General features: G+C 39.2%; 1 protein-coding gene across 1 annotated transcript in view; it reads right to left on the bottom strand.

Moving 5' to 3' along the window:
• The window catches only part of NTF3 (neurotrophin 3), a 136,295-nt gene that overhangs the window by 68,279 nt on the left and 51,598 nt on the right, over positions 1-16,418 (bottom strand).

Below are 16,418 nucleotides of genomic sequence, written 5' to 3'. Positions count from 1 at the left end.
GACACATAGAAAGTACTATATAAATGTTAGCTATTATTTAGTAATAGTATTAGCAGCAGCAGCAGTGGTAGCAGTAATGAAAATATGTTGAACAGCAGAGAAATATGCAGAATGACTGTTTTAGTTTAAATTCTAAATTGCCCTCAACTCCTATTTATAAGTCAGATTTCCTTCCACATAGATCCTAGGCAGGAATACGCTGCTGAGTTTAATAACCAGGTCTGAACACTTTTAAGTTGAATCTGCATTAGTTATTAATACTTTCATAAATTTAGACTCTTTAACAACAAAATTAACAAATCCAAATCAGATTTGTAGTGCTTGCTGATTTCCAAGGTATTCATAGTGAAAACTGAACAATAGAGCCTATTTGAGCTGACTCCAGCACGCCCCAGAAAGAGTCGGAAAAGACTGAAACAACTTAACAACAACAAATTTTTCAGCAGGGGGAAGATTACACAAAACTAAAAAAAAAAATTTTTAAGTGAAGAGATCAGGATTATGGAGATAACAATATAATTATTGGAACTGGTTAAAGAGAACCATCCTTCATGATGGACAGAGATAAGATCATACAGCTGTTTGGATTTCCACTCCCCTGTCGGCAAGTTAGACTGCCTCTAAACTATCCCAAACAAAGAAGTCCATTTCATTCTTAAATATCTCAGGGGGAAGAGACTCCTCTGATTCTAAGAACTCCCCCTCCCACCCTGCCCTGTTCCCAGCTATAGGATCTCAAATCTCTCAAGTCAATAAGTTCTTCCTTATCTCTGATTTCATTGCTTTCTGCTCCATATTAAACGCTTTTGTTCTTTTTCCTAACTTCAGTGGAAATGGATGGAGAACATTTAGGGACTGCTCCTTTTCTTGTGATAATTTCACATTCCAAACACTTGTAATAAAACCATCCTAAATAAAAAAAAAAAAACAAAGTAGCTGAGAAAGTGGGTGATAAGAACAACCATAACATTACAAGTTTCATCAAAGAGGAGACTGTTACACAAAAGATATGATGCAACCTGCAATACAACTGAAACTGTGGAAGGGGAAATGCTTTCTACTGAAGTTCCACCGTAATCCAATTTCTTTAAAATGTGTGCTTATATCTTCCACATGTTTCTTACATTTCAACCCTATCATCATTCTACTTACTTAGATCCACAGCATTTAGGACTACAAGAAGCCTTAGAGACTACCTAATGAAATCTCATTTTATTATTTTTTAAATACTTTACTGATGTTTAACATCGCTGTTTCTTCCCAGTAAGTGCTTTCCCCAACAACAGAACTATCTCTTTTAAGAAAGTACAGTTAAGCAAAACAACATGCTGACCATGTGGAACGATGTATGTTACCACTGACATATTATTAGCTGTGTGACCCTCCCTGGACTCTAGACAAGTCACTTAAAGTTTGCATGTTTTGTATTGTTCAGTTGTATTTCAGTTGTGTCTTCATGACTCGATTTGGGGTTTTCTTAGCAAGGACATTGGAGTGGTTTGCCATTTCCTTCTCTAGCTCATTTTAAAGATGAGGAAACTGAGGCAAACAGGACTAAGTGACTTGACCAAGGTCGCACAGCTAGTAAATGTCTGAGGCCAGATTTCAACTCAGAAAACCCATCACTCTATCCACTCCACTACCTCACTGCCCTTGTGTTTTAGGTAACTCTTTAAGACTAAATTGTAGAGAAAATGGCAATCTGAATGATTGGAGGGCATTTCCTCACCTAGGAATTTCTCTTACAAATGAAATCACAGTTCTAGCCCCTATCCCTAACAATGTATACTTTATATTGCACCAAAAGTCTCCCAAGAGGTAGACTTGATATAAGTCACTGTATTAGTCTGAATTCTGGGACATTTTAATACTTTTCCTTTACATTAGAGCACTTATGAATACTGTTAGTTTAATTCTACTTACTTGGAGATGCATAGATTCTAACAAGTCTTCCCCAACTTCGTCAAATTCCTCATATTTATTTTTTCTTATAGTGCAATAATCAGTTTTTCAGTGAACATTTGTTAAGCACCTAGTAAGGGCCAGGCAAGATGAAAAGTGAAATAGTCCCCACTCGCAAGGGATATTCCACTATATTATATAACACTTTGCCCCCCAGCAACTGACGGCCCAAACTGATTTTATTTCCTGGTTTTATTTCTCCCATCATGAAAGTTGACATAAATATCCTAGAATATGGGGACCTTCCCTTCTGTCTTTGGTCTTCTTAGTGTATAATATAAATGTACTGGGCCAATGGCAAGTCCTTCATTTTACAGTAGGAAAATCAGAGGCCGAGCTATATTAAGCCACTTAAAGGTACTTTAGTAGTCCCAATATTTGAACTCAGGTCCTCTATGCATTCTTCTTTCCTACTGCATTTTTTTCTTACTTTCTTATCCAAGTTCCCCATATTTCTTTTGAAGCATAAAGCACAGAACTGGGCCCAGAAGCCAATTAAGGAAGATTTTTCTCTTATGGTCTATTTTCGGCAGATGACCAGCATCAGCCAAAGAAACTGCTCTTACCATTAACTTTTTAATTACCTCAAGGGCTTTTTTGGACAGGAAGCCTTTTGAAAACTAATGAAGGGACATGTGCTGCCTCTGACACTCGGAACTTTCTCTTTGGGGACTGTTTCATTTTTGTAACTATTTCGTATTTGGCCTTTTTTGTACACAGTAGATACTTAATGCTTGTGAGTTGTATTGAATTCCATTTTTAGTTTATACTCTTCCCCTTCACAAACTCCACATGCCAGCCAAGCTGAACTACTAGCTCCCTCCCTGAACTGAATATACAAACACCCACCTCAGAGCATTTATACCAGCTGTTCTCCATGTCTGGAATTAACCCTGGCCCCCTTCAGAAACCCCATCTCCCTCCAAACTTCAATTCTGGGAGGTCTTCCAGATTTTTTTAAACTAGGTAAAGAGGCCATTCTCTGCCTCATTTCTTACCTAGACTTAATCATTGAATGGGCATTGCCTCAGTCAAACTGAGATCTGTTAAAGACCTGAGCTTAAAAAGGTCAAGGTCATCCACAACATCCAGTGCCACCTCCAGTCATCCTGATCGGAACCTCACAACTGGACCCAGATGGCTCTGGAGAAGAAAGTGAGGCTGGCGACTTTGCACAGTCTTCCCTCACTTAAATCCAATTCATTTGCATGTCATGGCATCACCTCCCTGATGTCTTGGTCCTTCAAAAACGAAGGACAAACAACAACTTGTGAGTAGAGAACAGGAGATACCCCACTGGGCAACACAACTCTGTCTCTCTTTCTCTGTGTCTCTTGTGCCTCTGTCTCTCTCTCTCTTTCTTCATTGAGGACCATCTCCATTCATCCTGATCTATATCTGGCCACTGGACTCAGCTCCAGAGGAGAAAGTGAGGCTGGTGACTTTGCACAGCCCTCCCTCACTTAAATCCAATTCACTTGTATGTCATGGTATCACCTCCCTCATGTCATGGTCCTCCTCAAGAATAAAAGAAACAACATCTCTATGAGGTATTAATTGATGCTGCCCATTATTAATTCTTCGCCCTTAATTTTCCTTGTACCAAACTTATTTGTGTCACCCTGAAGCTCTTTGTGGGCACAGGCTGTGTTGATTGTCTTTCTATCTCTAGAATTTAATAAATATCAGTTGAATAGAGTATTTTATTATCCTTACTGGCCTGGGACTTCAGGTTGATGAAGTAAGAAACTGCTCCCTGTTGTGCAGGGAAGAGGCAGTGGAGAGATCAAGCTTGGGAGAGGGGTGATGCTGTAGAACAGAGCGGTGGGGCCAGTAAGTTCCATTTTGAAGGTGTGCTCATTGGGTCGGAACTAGCTTAATGATCATTGATCCACTTGGCCTAAATGTGACTTAGTGAAATGTGTAGTTAATCAGAAAAAAAAAGTCTCTTCCACATTTTAATTCCATTGTTTTAATCATACTAAGTCATCTGGATATTCTGTCTCACGCAGGACTGACTACAGCTGAGAACCAGGAAAAACTGAATCATATCCTGATTTCTCTTTAAAGTGATTAAACTAATATCAGACTAGTGTGGAGTCCCCTAGACGGCTAAAAGGTCATGAACAGAGCAGCAACCCCAGGAAAGACACGTTGGGAAAATCAGAACTTTTTAAAAAATCATTAAAGTTCACACATCCTGAAGTAATAATGACTTCAGAATAGCCTCCTTATGTGATTAATATCTAAGAATATTTCCCCCTTAAATTCCCACCCCCTACACATTCCAATTGTTCAAATGAACTCCAATAAGATGGAAGGTAAATCTGTATGGGCCTCCCTAGATTAAACCAAGGTTAGTCATCTGATCCATCTACTTGCAAAGGAAATTTCCTGGCTTGCCTTAATGATAATATCATCCTTCAAAAGGTGGAGAAATCAATAAGGGGAACCAGTACTCTGGATCTGATTTTCACCATCAGTAAGAGGGAACTGGATGCTGAAGTAGAATAATGGAGACTTTCAGAGAGTGACTACTCCATCTTAGAATGTGCATTAGAGGAGAGGAGAAAATCCAGGGGTAGACTGACATTTATCTACTATAAATTTTAGAAAAGTAAGTTTTAAATGGCTCAGAGAAAGGGTTACATGGAATAAGATGTTATAGGGGAAGGCATTCTAAGGAGGATAAGAATCTCTGAAAAAAGAAATTCTGGCTGACATCAAGTTTAAAAATTCTGGTAAGTAAGAAAAGGGAATTTTCTAAAGTATAAGATGTAGATAAACAACTCAGGCTCAAAAGCCAGAGACATGTAAAGCAGGAGGAATGGGTAATGGATAATGAATGCTGAAGAGCTATTATAAGTGGTCCTATAATAACAGTAATAAGGGCCCTGAGAAAGAGCTGAGGCTATGAAAAAAGATTTGTTTTTAAAGAGGTTACAAATAAAGTGGGAAGGAACACTCGGTCTAGATAGGATAATGGTTTTAGAGTTGGAAGAAAGCTTTTTAGGTCAACTTTTTTCTTTTTACAGGTGAGGAAACTGAGGCTGAGAGAGATTGTCCCAGAGACTTGTCCCAGTGTCACTCAGCTAAAAAGTAACTGAGGCAGGGTCCAAATGCAGGCTTATTCTGACTCCAAGGCCAGCATTCTATCCACTGTACTACTTCAAGGCCTACCTCCATCACTTAAGATTCTGGAAGGAACCTTTTGAGACAATTTGGTCCAAACAGAAGCTGACAGGGATAGAGTGACTTGCCCAAGGTCACAGAGGTAGTAAGTGGTAAATCAAGGATTTGATAACAGGTTCATTCTACTCTCCCACCTTTGGGATCTCTCTGGCCTCCATTTCCCCATCTGTGGGATGAGGTGGTTTAATTAGATGACCTCTGTTACCCATTCAAGGTCTAAATAGAAATTATAAAATGAGTTACAAGTATTAAATGCTTTTGTAACATTAACAAGTCTAAAATGAGTGTATGGCCTCACTTTCTCAACCAGTTGCCAAGTCTTATTAACTCTGCCTCCACAATATTGCTTGATTTCTTTACTTTTTCTCTACTCACTCTGCTTCTACCCTAAGTTCAAGTCCTCATCATCTCTCACCTGCACTACTTTTAGAGCATCTTACTTTGGTCTCCTACCTTCAAAGTCTTTTCCCTCTTTATTCCAAGTACAAAATTAATATTCCTACAGCACCATGTAATTCCCTTGGTCAATAAACTTCAGTGGCCCCTTATTACCTCTAGGATAAAATGCAATCTCTTGTCACTTAAAAGTCCTTTGCAATCCAGCTCCAACGTAACATTATAAGCTATTGTAACAATGTTGCTAGCAGCTGTTGTGGGGGTGAAAGACTGATAACACCAGCACACAGGAGGGCTGCTAGCACAGGTTCTTTGATCTGCTTTTCTAAGGAAAGCAACTTTAAGGGGTTGACAATCTCAGTTTAATTAAACATACATATATCATTCACTTAGTTCTGGGGAAAAAGTCAGCACCCTGAACTTCAGAGAAAACACAAACAGAAACTACAAACAGATCAACAGACAGGCATTGTCTGATCAAGATATCACATACATAGTTACCAAAAAGAAAGGCAACAGTATCTGGGTTTTCAAAGCCAGAGGCTCTTAACAATGGCTACCCAGAGTCTTATCTGGTTAAATCACACAATACTCTTCCAGTGAGTGAAAGCCCCAAAACAAAACACCAATCTCAGATCTCATATACCCTTCTCAGGGTCAGAGGGCATCACAACCATGCAACCCAAACCTATGTGAACTAGCCTTTCTTGTTTCTTAAGCAGGTGAAAGACTCGATACAATCAAATAAACAAAAGACAACAAAAAGTCCACTTTGCTTGCCATTATATTTTAAAGTCAAGACTCATCAAAGGTACTTGATTACCTTTGCATTCTAAAAGAGAAAACAAAAATGTCCCATTCTAATTACCATAACAGTTATTACAACTTATCATACATTACTTCCCTTCATGCACTCTATGGTCTAGCCAAACTAGTCTTACTGTCTTCCACATAAGCTATTCCATCTCTGATCTCTGGATCTTTATGCAGATTGTATTCCCAGGGCCCAGGATATAACAGGCACATAATTAATGATTATTGATTACATATGAGGCAGAATTCTCATCTTTATTCTCAGAAAGTTGAAACATCTTATCAACAGTTGCAAAGCATTAAATGGTAAAGCCAAGACTTGACACCAGGTCATCTGATTCCAAGTCCCCTGCTCTTCACATGCTAGAAATGTGCAGAGAATTCAAGGCAAGTGCCAGCATACTTCCATAGGAGATGCTTCATGACTTCCCTGAAGACAGAAAGCAGGTAGCTCAAGAAAGTCAGGAAGATATGTTCAACTTCCATGAGGTCCTCAGGAATGGTGTAAGTCTGGAGGTGGCAGAAAGAGGACTCTTCTGGGACAAATTCTCAAGAGAATGTGGGATGAATGCTGATGTGCTAAACAGGAATCAAAATTTCTTAGAACTGAAAGGGACCTCAGAGTCCTTACAGATACATTGTTATCACACTTTTTCTTGAAGACCTTCAGGTAGGAAGAATCTATCAACCCCCAATTTTTAGAAGTCTTTTTTTACATTAAGTCTACATTTGCCTCTTTGAAACTCTGAACTGTTGTTCCTACCTCTGCTCTCTGGAGCCAAGCAAATTAAGTCTAATCCCTCTTCCATATGATGAACTTTCAAATACTGTACTTGAAGCCAGCTGTCATATACCTCACTAAGTCTTAACTTCTCCAAACCAAACATCTCCCATTCCTTTCATTGATTCTCATATCAAAGGAGCTCAAGGCTCTTAGTTGTCCTAGCTGTCCTTTTCTGGAAGCTACTTGACTCCATGACTATACTTCTATATGAGTATCAGAACTGAAAAAAAAATACTCCAAATAAGTTCTGCCAATAAGTTTTGATGACTTGACTCTCTCTTAGAGAGTTGTCAAGAACACTGAGAGGTTAAGTGATATGCCTAGAGTCACACAACAAATAGCATGTGTCAGTGTCAAACCATTCCATGACACCTTGTGGTATCATAGAAAATTCACCTCCTCTCTTTGGGTCTCATTTTCCATATCTGGAAAATTAAGGGAGTAGATGATAACTTTCTAGTTCTAAAACCTATGATCCTATGATCCCATTTTGGAACTGGAAGAAGAAAGGGGAAGAAAAACCACTGCATTTATTAAGTGCCAACAGTGTGCCAGGCATTTAGAGATATAAACACAAAAAAGGTAACAGTCTCTCCTCTCAAAAAAAATCAGCTAGTAAGCCCAAAAGAATGTTCATTTTAAACAAAGGCAGTGGGAACGAGAAACCTGATCTCAACCAACATCTCTTGAATATGCCCTCTTTTTTTCCTCTGACACTGCCACCCTTCTAGGGCAGGCCCTCATCACCTCACACCTTGCAATAGCCTGTTGGTGAACCTGCCTGCCTCAAGTCTCTCCCCTACCCAATGCATTCTCCTTCAGCCACTAACGTAACTTTCCTAAAATGCAGGTATGACTATCTAATAAACTCCAATGGCTTCCTATTGCCTCTAGGAGCAAATACAATATGCTCTTTTTGGCATTCAAACACTTTCATAGCCTAGTCCCCTCCTACCTTTCTAGTCTTCTTATAACTTACTCCCCAAATACATAGTCTTCTATCCAGTAACACTGGCCTCCTGACAGTTCTATGAACAAAACCCTCCATCCCTCAGCTCTGGGTATTTTCTCTGGCTGTCCTTTATGACTGGGATACTCTCCCTCCTCCACTCTGAATCACTGATCTCCCTAACTTCTGCTTTCCCTCTTAATTATTTCCAATTTATCCTGCTGTAGCTTTCTTTGTCTATATTTGTTTGACTCTTGTCTCCCCCATTAGATTGTAAGCTCTTTGAGCATAAGGAATGTCTTTTGCTCTTTTTTGTATCCCCAGAGCTTAGCACAGTGCCTGGCATATAGTAGGCATTTAAATAGAAAAGTATAAAGGACAACTCACATTACCAAGCCCTCTTTGTCACCATGAAGTCTGCCTCCCCAGACTGGCAGAACTAATACATTAACTCTGATATAGCTCTAGAGTCTCCCTGTCCATGCTTGGTAAGAGGATCCCCACATTGAAAATAAAATAAAATTTGTGCAGGGGAAGAAGGCTTTGGCATATATGCATGCCTACAGGTGTATGTCTCAGCCTGACATACTTTCAAATTTTTCCACTTCCTAAATCATAGGATTTGGAACTAGAAATGTCTACCATAGGACCTTGACCAAAGTGAGTGTTATTAATATTGATCAGAAGGGACTTCAAGGATCATGTAATCAAACTCTCTCATTTTACTGATAAGGAAAACGGAGATCTAGCAAGGGGAAGTGCCCTAACTATGAACCAACAAGTAATAAATAAAAAATCCAGGATCCAAACTCTAGTATGCCTTGTCATCCTTAAAAAAATCATTAATTCAATAAATACTCATTAAGTACCTATTATGTGCTAAGCCCCACAGGATAGAAAGTTAGGCATTGGGAATAAAAGGATAAAAATCAAGCAGTCCTTGCCTTCAAAAAGCCTATAGATAAATGTAAAATATGGACAAAGTAATTTTCTTGGCGGGGTGGGGCACAAGCACATAGGGGAGCAGGATAAGCCTTAAGGAGGAGTCAGCACCTGAACTGCAAGCCTTAGAGGGAGCTAGGGATTCTAAGATGCAGAGGTGAGAAGGGAGGCATTCCGGGCATGGAGCATAGCCTACGTATGTGAAGGCATGTAGTCGGAAAATGGAATGTTCTGAAAAGGAAACAACAAGCAAGCCAGTTTGGCTGGAACAGAGAGTGCAGGACGGGAAATAACGTGCTATAAGCCTGTAAAGATAGGCTAGAGCCAAACTGTGATGGAGGGTTGGACCTGCCAAGTTGAGGAGTCTGTATTTTCACTTCGAGATGATAGAAAGCCCCTGGATCTCCACTGTGCAGCGAATGACATGGTCAGAAGTGTGCTTTAAGAATACACATTTTATAGCTATGTGGAGGATGGCAAAGGAGGCAAAGGCAGAAGTGGAGGGACCAGCAGCAGCAAGGGCGAGGGGCTGGTGAGACACACGGAAAAGCTTTGGGGACTTTGGTCTATGGCCAGTTTCTGCTATACTGCTTTCCAGTTTTCTCAACAATTTTTACCAAATAATGAATTCTAATCCCAAAATCTTGAGTCTTTACACTTGTCAAATACAAGGTTACTATGTTTATTCGCTGCTGTAAATTACATGTTTACTCTGTTCCACTGATCTACTTTTCTATTTCTTAGCCAGTACCAGTTAGTTTTGATAATTACTGCCTTATAATATAATTTAAATATGGTACTGCTAAACCTCCTTCCTTTAGATTTTTTTCATGAGTTTCTTTGATATTTTTGACTTTCTGTTCTTCTAAATGAATTATTATTTCTGCTAATTCAGTAAAAACAATTTTTTGGTAATTGAATTGGGATGGTGTCGAAAATATAAATTAGTTTAGGAAAAATTGTCATTTTTATTATATTGGCCAGGCCACGGCACTGAGCCCACTGGAATGGTGGAAGGTAACAATCAGCAACCATCTATAAATTACCTATTATGTGCCAGGCAGGCATTATGCTGGGGCTCCAGAGACAACAGAAACAATCTGTACCCTCAAGGTGTCTACATCTATTAGAGGACACAACATGTAAATATATACATAAAAAATATATACAAGATAATTTGGGGAGGGGGAGGCATTAACAGCCAGGGAGATCGGAAAAGGCCTCATAGAGAAGGTAGTGTTTGAATTGAGCATTAAAGGAAAGTAGGAATTGCATGAGGCAAAAATGAAGGGAGCACATTCCAGACATGGGGGACATTGAATGCAAAGCCCCAGGGAGAGAGAGTGTCATATATCAAGAACAGTAAGAAAGAAGATATAGCTAGAATAAAGAGTGTAGGAAAGAACACAATGCAATAAAGATAATGCAAAGTTGCAAAAAGTTTGAAATGCCAGAGACTTATGAAAAAAAAACTGGGGAAAAAGAGAATGATGAACAGGAAATTATTCCAAAAGAAAGACTGCCTCTGGAATAGATTTCAAGACAATGAGAAAGAGGCAGAAAATGAAGGTGGGAAATCACAAAGCAAGACTGATGACAATGAGAACTTACATCTGCAGATGACTCCTTACAGATTCATCTTATGGAGAACAAAATGAGTAGGTTATCAAAGCTTCATCTCCTAAACAGATCTCTGTAGACTGTGAGGAATTCATCTGAGCCTTTCAAAGACTATCTCTATCATTCCAGCTAAATGTAGCTACTGTGTTAATCCAGGCTACAGCTCCTCCAGAGCTGCCACAAATGAAACCAAAGGACAAGGAAGATGGTTGGGCTTTGCAAATAAGATGGCCCTTAGATCCAGTCTCCGATGTGAGCTCTAATGCTGCCAGCCAGCCAGCGTCCACAGGTAAAGATGGGACTCAGGCCATGTTTTTGGAGGCTTGTCAGAAAAATCACTCTCCCATTGTAGCCAACTGTGTACCATCTGGATGAAGAATTAAATCTGCTACTAAATTTAGATGCTCCTATAAAAGAAGAGGATAACAATACTCTAACAGCTCAGGCATCTCAGAACCCCAGGAGAAAAATGTTCCTTCAAAACTCCCTGTGACTTAAGAAAAGAGTTTGGAATCTGAGTAACCAACAAAGTGCCTGATGAACTGGGCTTGTTTTGTTACTTATGAGTGGGTTAAAAGATGTAAATGCAGAACAAGGCAATCCTCCAGGAAAAAACAAATTCTAAGCATATACCAAATCAGGGATCCAGCATAATTAACAATTGATGCAATAAATTAAAGATCCTCAATCCAATCACTTCCCCTTTCTGGCCTAGAATTTTAATAACCTGACTTTTTTAAAAGAGCATAATGCTGCCACACACACCCCATACTCCTCATCTAACATCAGTAAGATCTGGGTTCCACCCAGTCCCTTTCCCCCCTTTGTTTACAGCAAATTAATTGTTGATGATTAACAGGATGCAACAAGATCAAGGTATGACTAGTGCCTTCATACATGTAGGAAGTATAAATTATTTATGCTGTTAAAATAGAAAGAAAGGAATTAAGCTTCACTTGGATTGACACTGATGCCTTCACTCAGTGTAGGTCCAAGAAGTTTCATGTCACTTAAAATACATGACGTAATCTGAGGGAAGAGCAGGAATTCCACAACACAGAACAATTGTTAGTCGTGTCCTTATTCATTTGCTTTTGGAAAACTGCAGTGTATTCTTAATTCAAAAAGTGATTAAGTCTCAATTTTCAAAAATAATGATGCTTTTTCAAAATCACATTCCTCTCACTAAAAATGTTAGCAAATTTTAGTGAGTCTATAAAGGTTTTTCAAATCAGCACTGAGTAAAAAATACAATAAATATTTTAAAAATCTCATCTGAATGCTCTCTAAGATTGTAAGTTACAGAGTAGGTGCCAACCTGCATTGGTAGAGGAAGTATCCTCATCAGGGAGATCTCTATACTACTGAAATCACTGAATAAGGTCCAGTCCTTATCCTCATTTTTATGACTGTTTTATAATATATATAATATATTAATACAGTAGCACATGCATGTTATTTACAAACAAACATACCATATACACCAGGAGTACATGCTCAAACATTTTTACTGGTAGGTATGTGTGACTGAAAATGTTTGGAGGTCACTGCTTTAAACTATTTAACTGAGCAGACCTCCATGGAAAATAGTTAGGAATAAATTAGCACAAATGATACAGTGGTCATTCAAAATCTCCCTTGGTTGGGAGTTCTTAACCTGGGGTCTGTGAACTTTAAAAAATACATAACATAAAAATATAAAATAATATATGATACAATAGAAATGTATAATACAACTATATATTTTGCTAATTCTATTTTAGTATCAATAGTTTCCTTTGTACCTATGTACTTTATTGTATACATTTAGAAAGATTGTTCCAAGAAGGGTTGTGAGGTTTCATCAGACTGCCAAAGAGGTCCAAGATAAAACCCAGATTAAGTAGCCGTGCCCTAGGCTAACCAGGACCAAAATCATTTGGCCTTAGGAAGGCCTCTTCATCTGTTTTAGAAAGTCTGGTAAAGCTTTTGGCAAGTATTTGTGCTGAGGAACTAATCTGGCCTTCATCATTCGACCTCTTCTGAGCTGCTGAACAGGAATCCCATGCAAATCCTGCCCTCCAGTCAGACATACAGTAGATTCATAGCACTTAACTCAAAGTAACCAGAAGATGAGGTGCCAACAGGGTTGCTGAAGCCTCAATTAGGTGATGGAGAGAAATTATGATATCAAATAGGTAGTACCAGGACTGCCTGTGGTGGTTTATACACAGTTCTATTGACAGGCATATGCAAAATGATTTTGGTAATGCCACTTGCAGTCAAAGAGATCATACTTTCCAGGGAAAACCTTCTGGTGTCATGGATTTCCAAATTGAAGGTTTTGAGGCAGGGTTTTCAAACACTGGTGATCAACAAATTAAGATCTAAACTCAATAGATGTCCTAAAGGCCATGGTATGTTTGATGTCTATGGTTAGGAAAAATCAAACAACACATTCTGTTGAGATTAAAGGTATATACAGCCTTATCAACTTTCTGCTCACTCTTTTCCTTTTTTTTTCTGAGACAGCTAGTAGCCCAGTGGGTAGAGCCCATAATCAGGAAGACCTGCATTCAAGTCCAGCCTCAGATACTTATTATATGTGTTAGTCTGCTCAAATCACTTAACCTCTGCCTCAGTTTCCTCAACTGTAAAGTGGGGATAATAACAGTATCTACCTCCCAGGGTTGTTGTGAAGATGAAATGAGGTAATATGCATAAAATGCTTAGCACAGTGACTGGCTCATAATAGGTATTTAATAAATTCTTCTTCCCTCCCTCCTTTTTCTGTCCTGGTGCAAAATCAATTAAATCGATCAATAAACATTTATTAAGCATCTACTGTGAGCCAGATACTGTGCTAAGCTCTAGAGATACAAAAAGAGGCAATAGACAGACCCTGTCTTCAAACAGCTTACAATCTAACGCGGGAGACAACAGCCAAACAAATATATAGAGAGCAAGCTATAATAGGATAAATAGGAAACAATTAAATGAGAGAAAGAATTAGAATTAAGAGGGGTTAGTGAAGACTTCCTGTACAAGGTGGGATTTTAGACGGGACTTCATGGAAGTCAGGGAGGTCAGTGTTCAGAGTGGAGGAGAGAGAGCATCCCAGGAACAGAGGACAACCTGAAAAAATACCCAGAGCTGAGAGATGGAAAGTCTCATTTATGGAACAGTCGGGTCAGTGTCACTGGATCAAAGAGTATACATATTAGGGAGTGAGATGGAAGAAGGCTGAAAAGGTAGAAGAAGGCAAGGCTTTTAGGAGGCTTTTAATACCAAAAAGAATATTTATATTTGCTCCTGGAGGCCATTACAGTTTACTGGGTAGTCAGACTTACATTTTAGGAAAATCACTTTACTGGCTAAAGGAGACTGGAATGGAATGGGGAATGGAAAGGAGGCGGGTAGACCCACCAGCAGGTTACTGAAAGGTGTGAAATGATGAGGGTCTGCACTAGAGGGGTGGCAGTACCAGACAAGAGGAAGGGGGCATACTTGAGAGGTATTGCAAAGGTGAAATTGACAGGCCTTGGGAATAGCTTATATATGGAGAGGTAAGAGACAATGAAGAATACAGGAGAGACTGGGAAGGTGGTGTTGTCCTCTAAGGCAATAGAGAAGGGGGGAAGGGTGCGGGAAAGATAATAAGCTCTGTTTTAGACCTGTTGAGCTTAAAATTTCTACTAGACATCCACTTTGAGATGTCTGAAAGGCAGATGGAGATGTGAGATTAGATGGCAAAAAAGGAACAGGGGCAGGAAAGGTAAATTTGAGAATTATCTTCATAGCGATGTTAATTAAATCCCTGAGAGTGGATGAGGTCACCAAGCTAAGTAGTATAGAAGGAGAAGAGAAGAGGGCCTAGGACAGAGCCCTGAAGGACATCTACAGTTAGAAGGTATGATCCGGAAAAGGATCCAGCAAAAGGACAGAGAGAACATAGGGTGTCTAGTGAGAGGTTAGACAATCACTGAAAGTTCATTTCAGTTTACAAAGATAATCTTGCTTTTCTAGATTCCAGGCAGAATCTCAGTTCCACAACCATTCTCTTTCCTTGAATCAAAAGAACATTGCTTTTTATTTGGCATTACAAGAAGACTTAAAGATCAAGGATTTAGAGGTGGAAATTTAGAAGCTGTCTAGTACAAGGACATAATTTTACAGATAAACTAAAGTCCCCAAAATGACTTGCCCCAAAGGTCACAGACATAGTATGCATCAAAGGTGGAATTCCAACAGGTCTTCTGACTCCAAATCTAGGGCCCTTTTCATGACATCATATTGATAATGCTGGCTATACAAAAGACAGCAGTGTTCATTTACTGGGAGGGGCCTAGGAACAGGTGAAGAACTTAATTCCCCTCATCATGAGAAATGGGTTTAGGACATCTTGTTTCTCACTAATCTTATAACGACAGGGCTACTTGAAAGATATATATATATATATATATATATATAGATATAGATATAGATATAGATATATATATAGATATATATACACACACACACACACACACACACAAAAACACACTCACACACACACACACACACACACACATTCATCCATGAAAATATTGCCAGTAGAATGTAAACTTGAGGGCTGGGCCAGTTTTCATTACATTTTTGCATCTCCAGAGTGGTCTTACATATAGTAGATGTTTAATGAATACTTTTTTTAAAATGAATTGAGTGAGATATGATAAGAAGTGAGACTCTGGATTAAGAAAAAAAGGGATGGTAGTGAGGTGGCAGAGAAGTAGCAGTATTTAACGTTTCCCTAACACTTTAAGATTTACAAAGTGATTTCCTTATCACAACCCTGTAAAGGAGGTAGGGCAAAAAAAAAAAAATCCTTGTTTTACAGACCAAGAAACTTAAGCAAGGTTTGGATAATAACAGTCACAGAGTTAGGAGGTGTCAGCAGCCAAAACAAGACCTTAAGTAATGTGACTTCAAATTCAAGACCTTCCCCACTGTGCCACACTATAGAATCATCACCACCATTTAAACAATGTTATTGGAGAAAGGATTAGAGTCTGGACCCAGGGCTGTCCCTCTTGGCACTACCTCCTGGCTCACTCATGGGACACATCTGAGCAGCTTAGCATGTACTTCCATATCCAAAAGAGATAGAAGACAGATGTCGTGCAGCCTACAGGGCATAGAAATCATGAAAAGAAGGAGTAGCATGCTCACATGTGGAAAAAAGACAGGGGTAGAGAAGAGAAGTAGGGAGCAGAGTTTAAAGAATTATACCAGATGAGAGGACTCATGATGACATGGGACTAGGCAAACCTGCTCAGAATATGTTCTTGCTAAAGCATTAGGAGGTCTGCCTGTGGTTTCTGGAAATATGAGGCAGGTATAAGAATGGAAGTGGGGGTGACAAAGAGCTCCCTACAGATCAAGCTATTACTTTTGCTCACTTTCAAAGGCCTTCCTTGTACAATCTACTTCACCCCTTCCTTTATCTTCCCAAACTGCCCTGTCTCTTTCATTTATTCTAGAGCACTACCCTTCCTAATCCTCCCTAGGACCATGTTCAAGACCTCAAATGCTTGTTGAGGAGTGAGTAGAGCTAAGAAGCAAATAAACAAAAGACTGAACTGGGCCAGAGAGAATCCTTGCCTTCTTGGCCTATTCCTCCTCAACGGTGCGTGAACAGATACATACTGTATTAACCCACCTCATTCAATCATAAGTTTACTAAGTGCCTGCCTGGGTAAATTGGATTAGAGGATATAAAACCTACATAAAACCATGTGGAGT

The sequence above is a fragment of the Trichosurus vulpecula genome, chromosome 5 (assembly GCF_011100635.1).
Source record: "Trichosurus vulpecula isolate mTriVul1 chromosome 5, mTriVul1.pri, whole genome shotgun sequence".
NCBI lineage: Eukaryota > Metazoa > Chordata > Mammalia > Diprotodontia > Phalangeridae > Trichosurus > Trichosurus vulpecula.
Note: the sequence above shows the minus strand (reverse complement) of the source record. Positions and strands in the feature narration are given on the sequence as shown.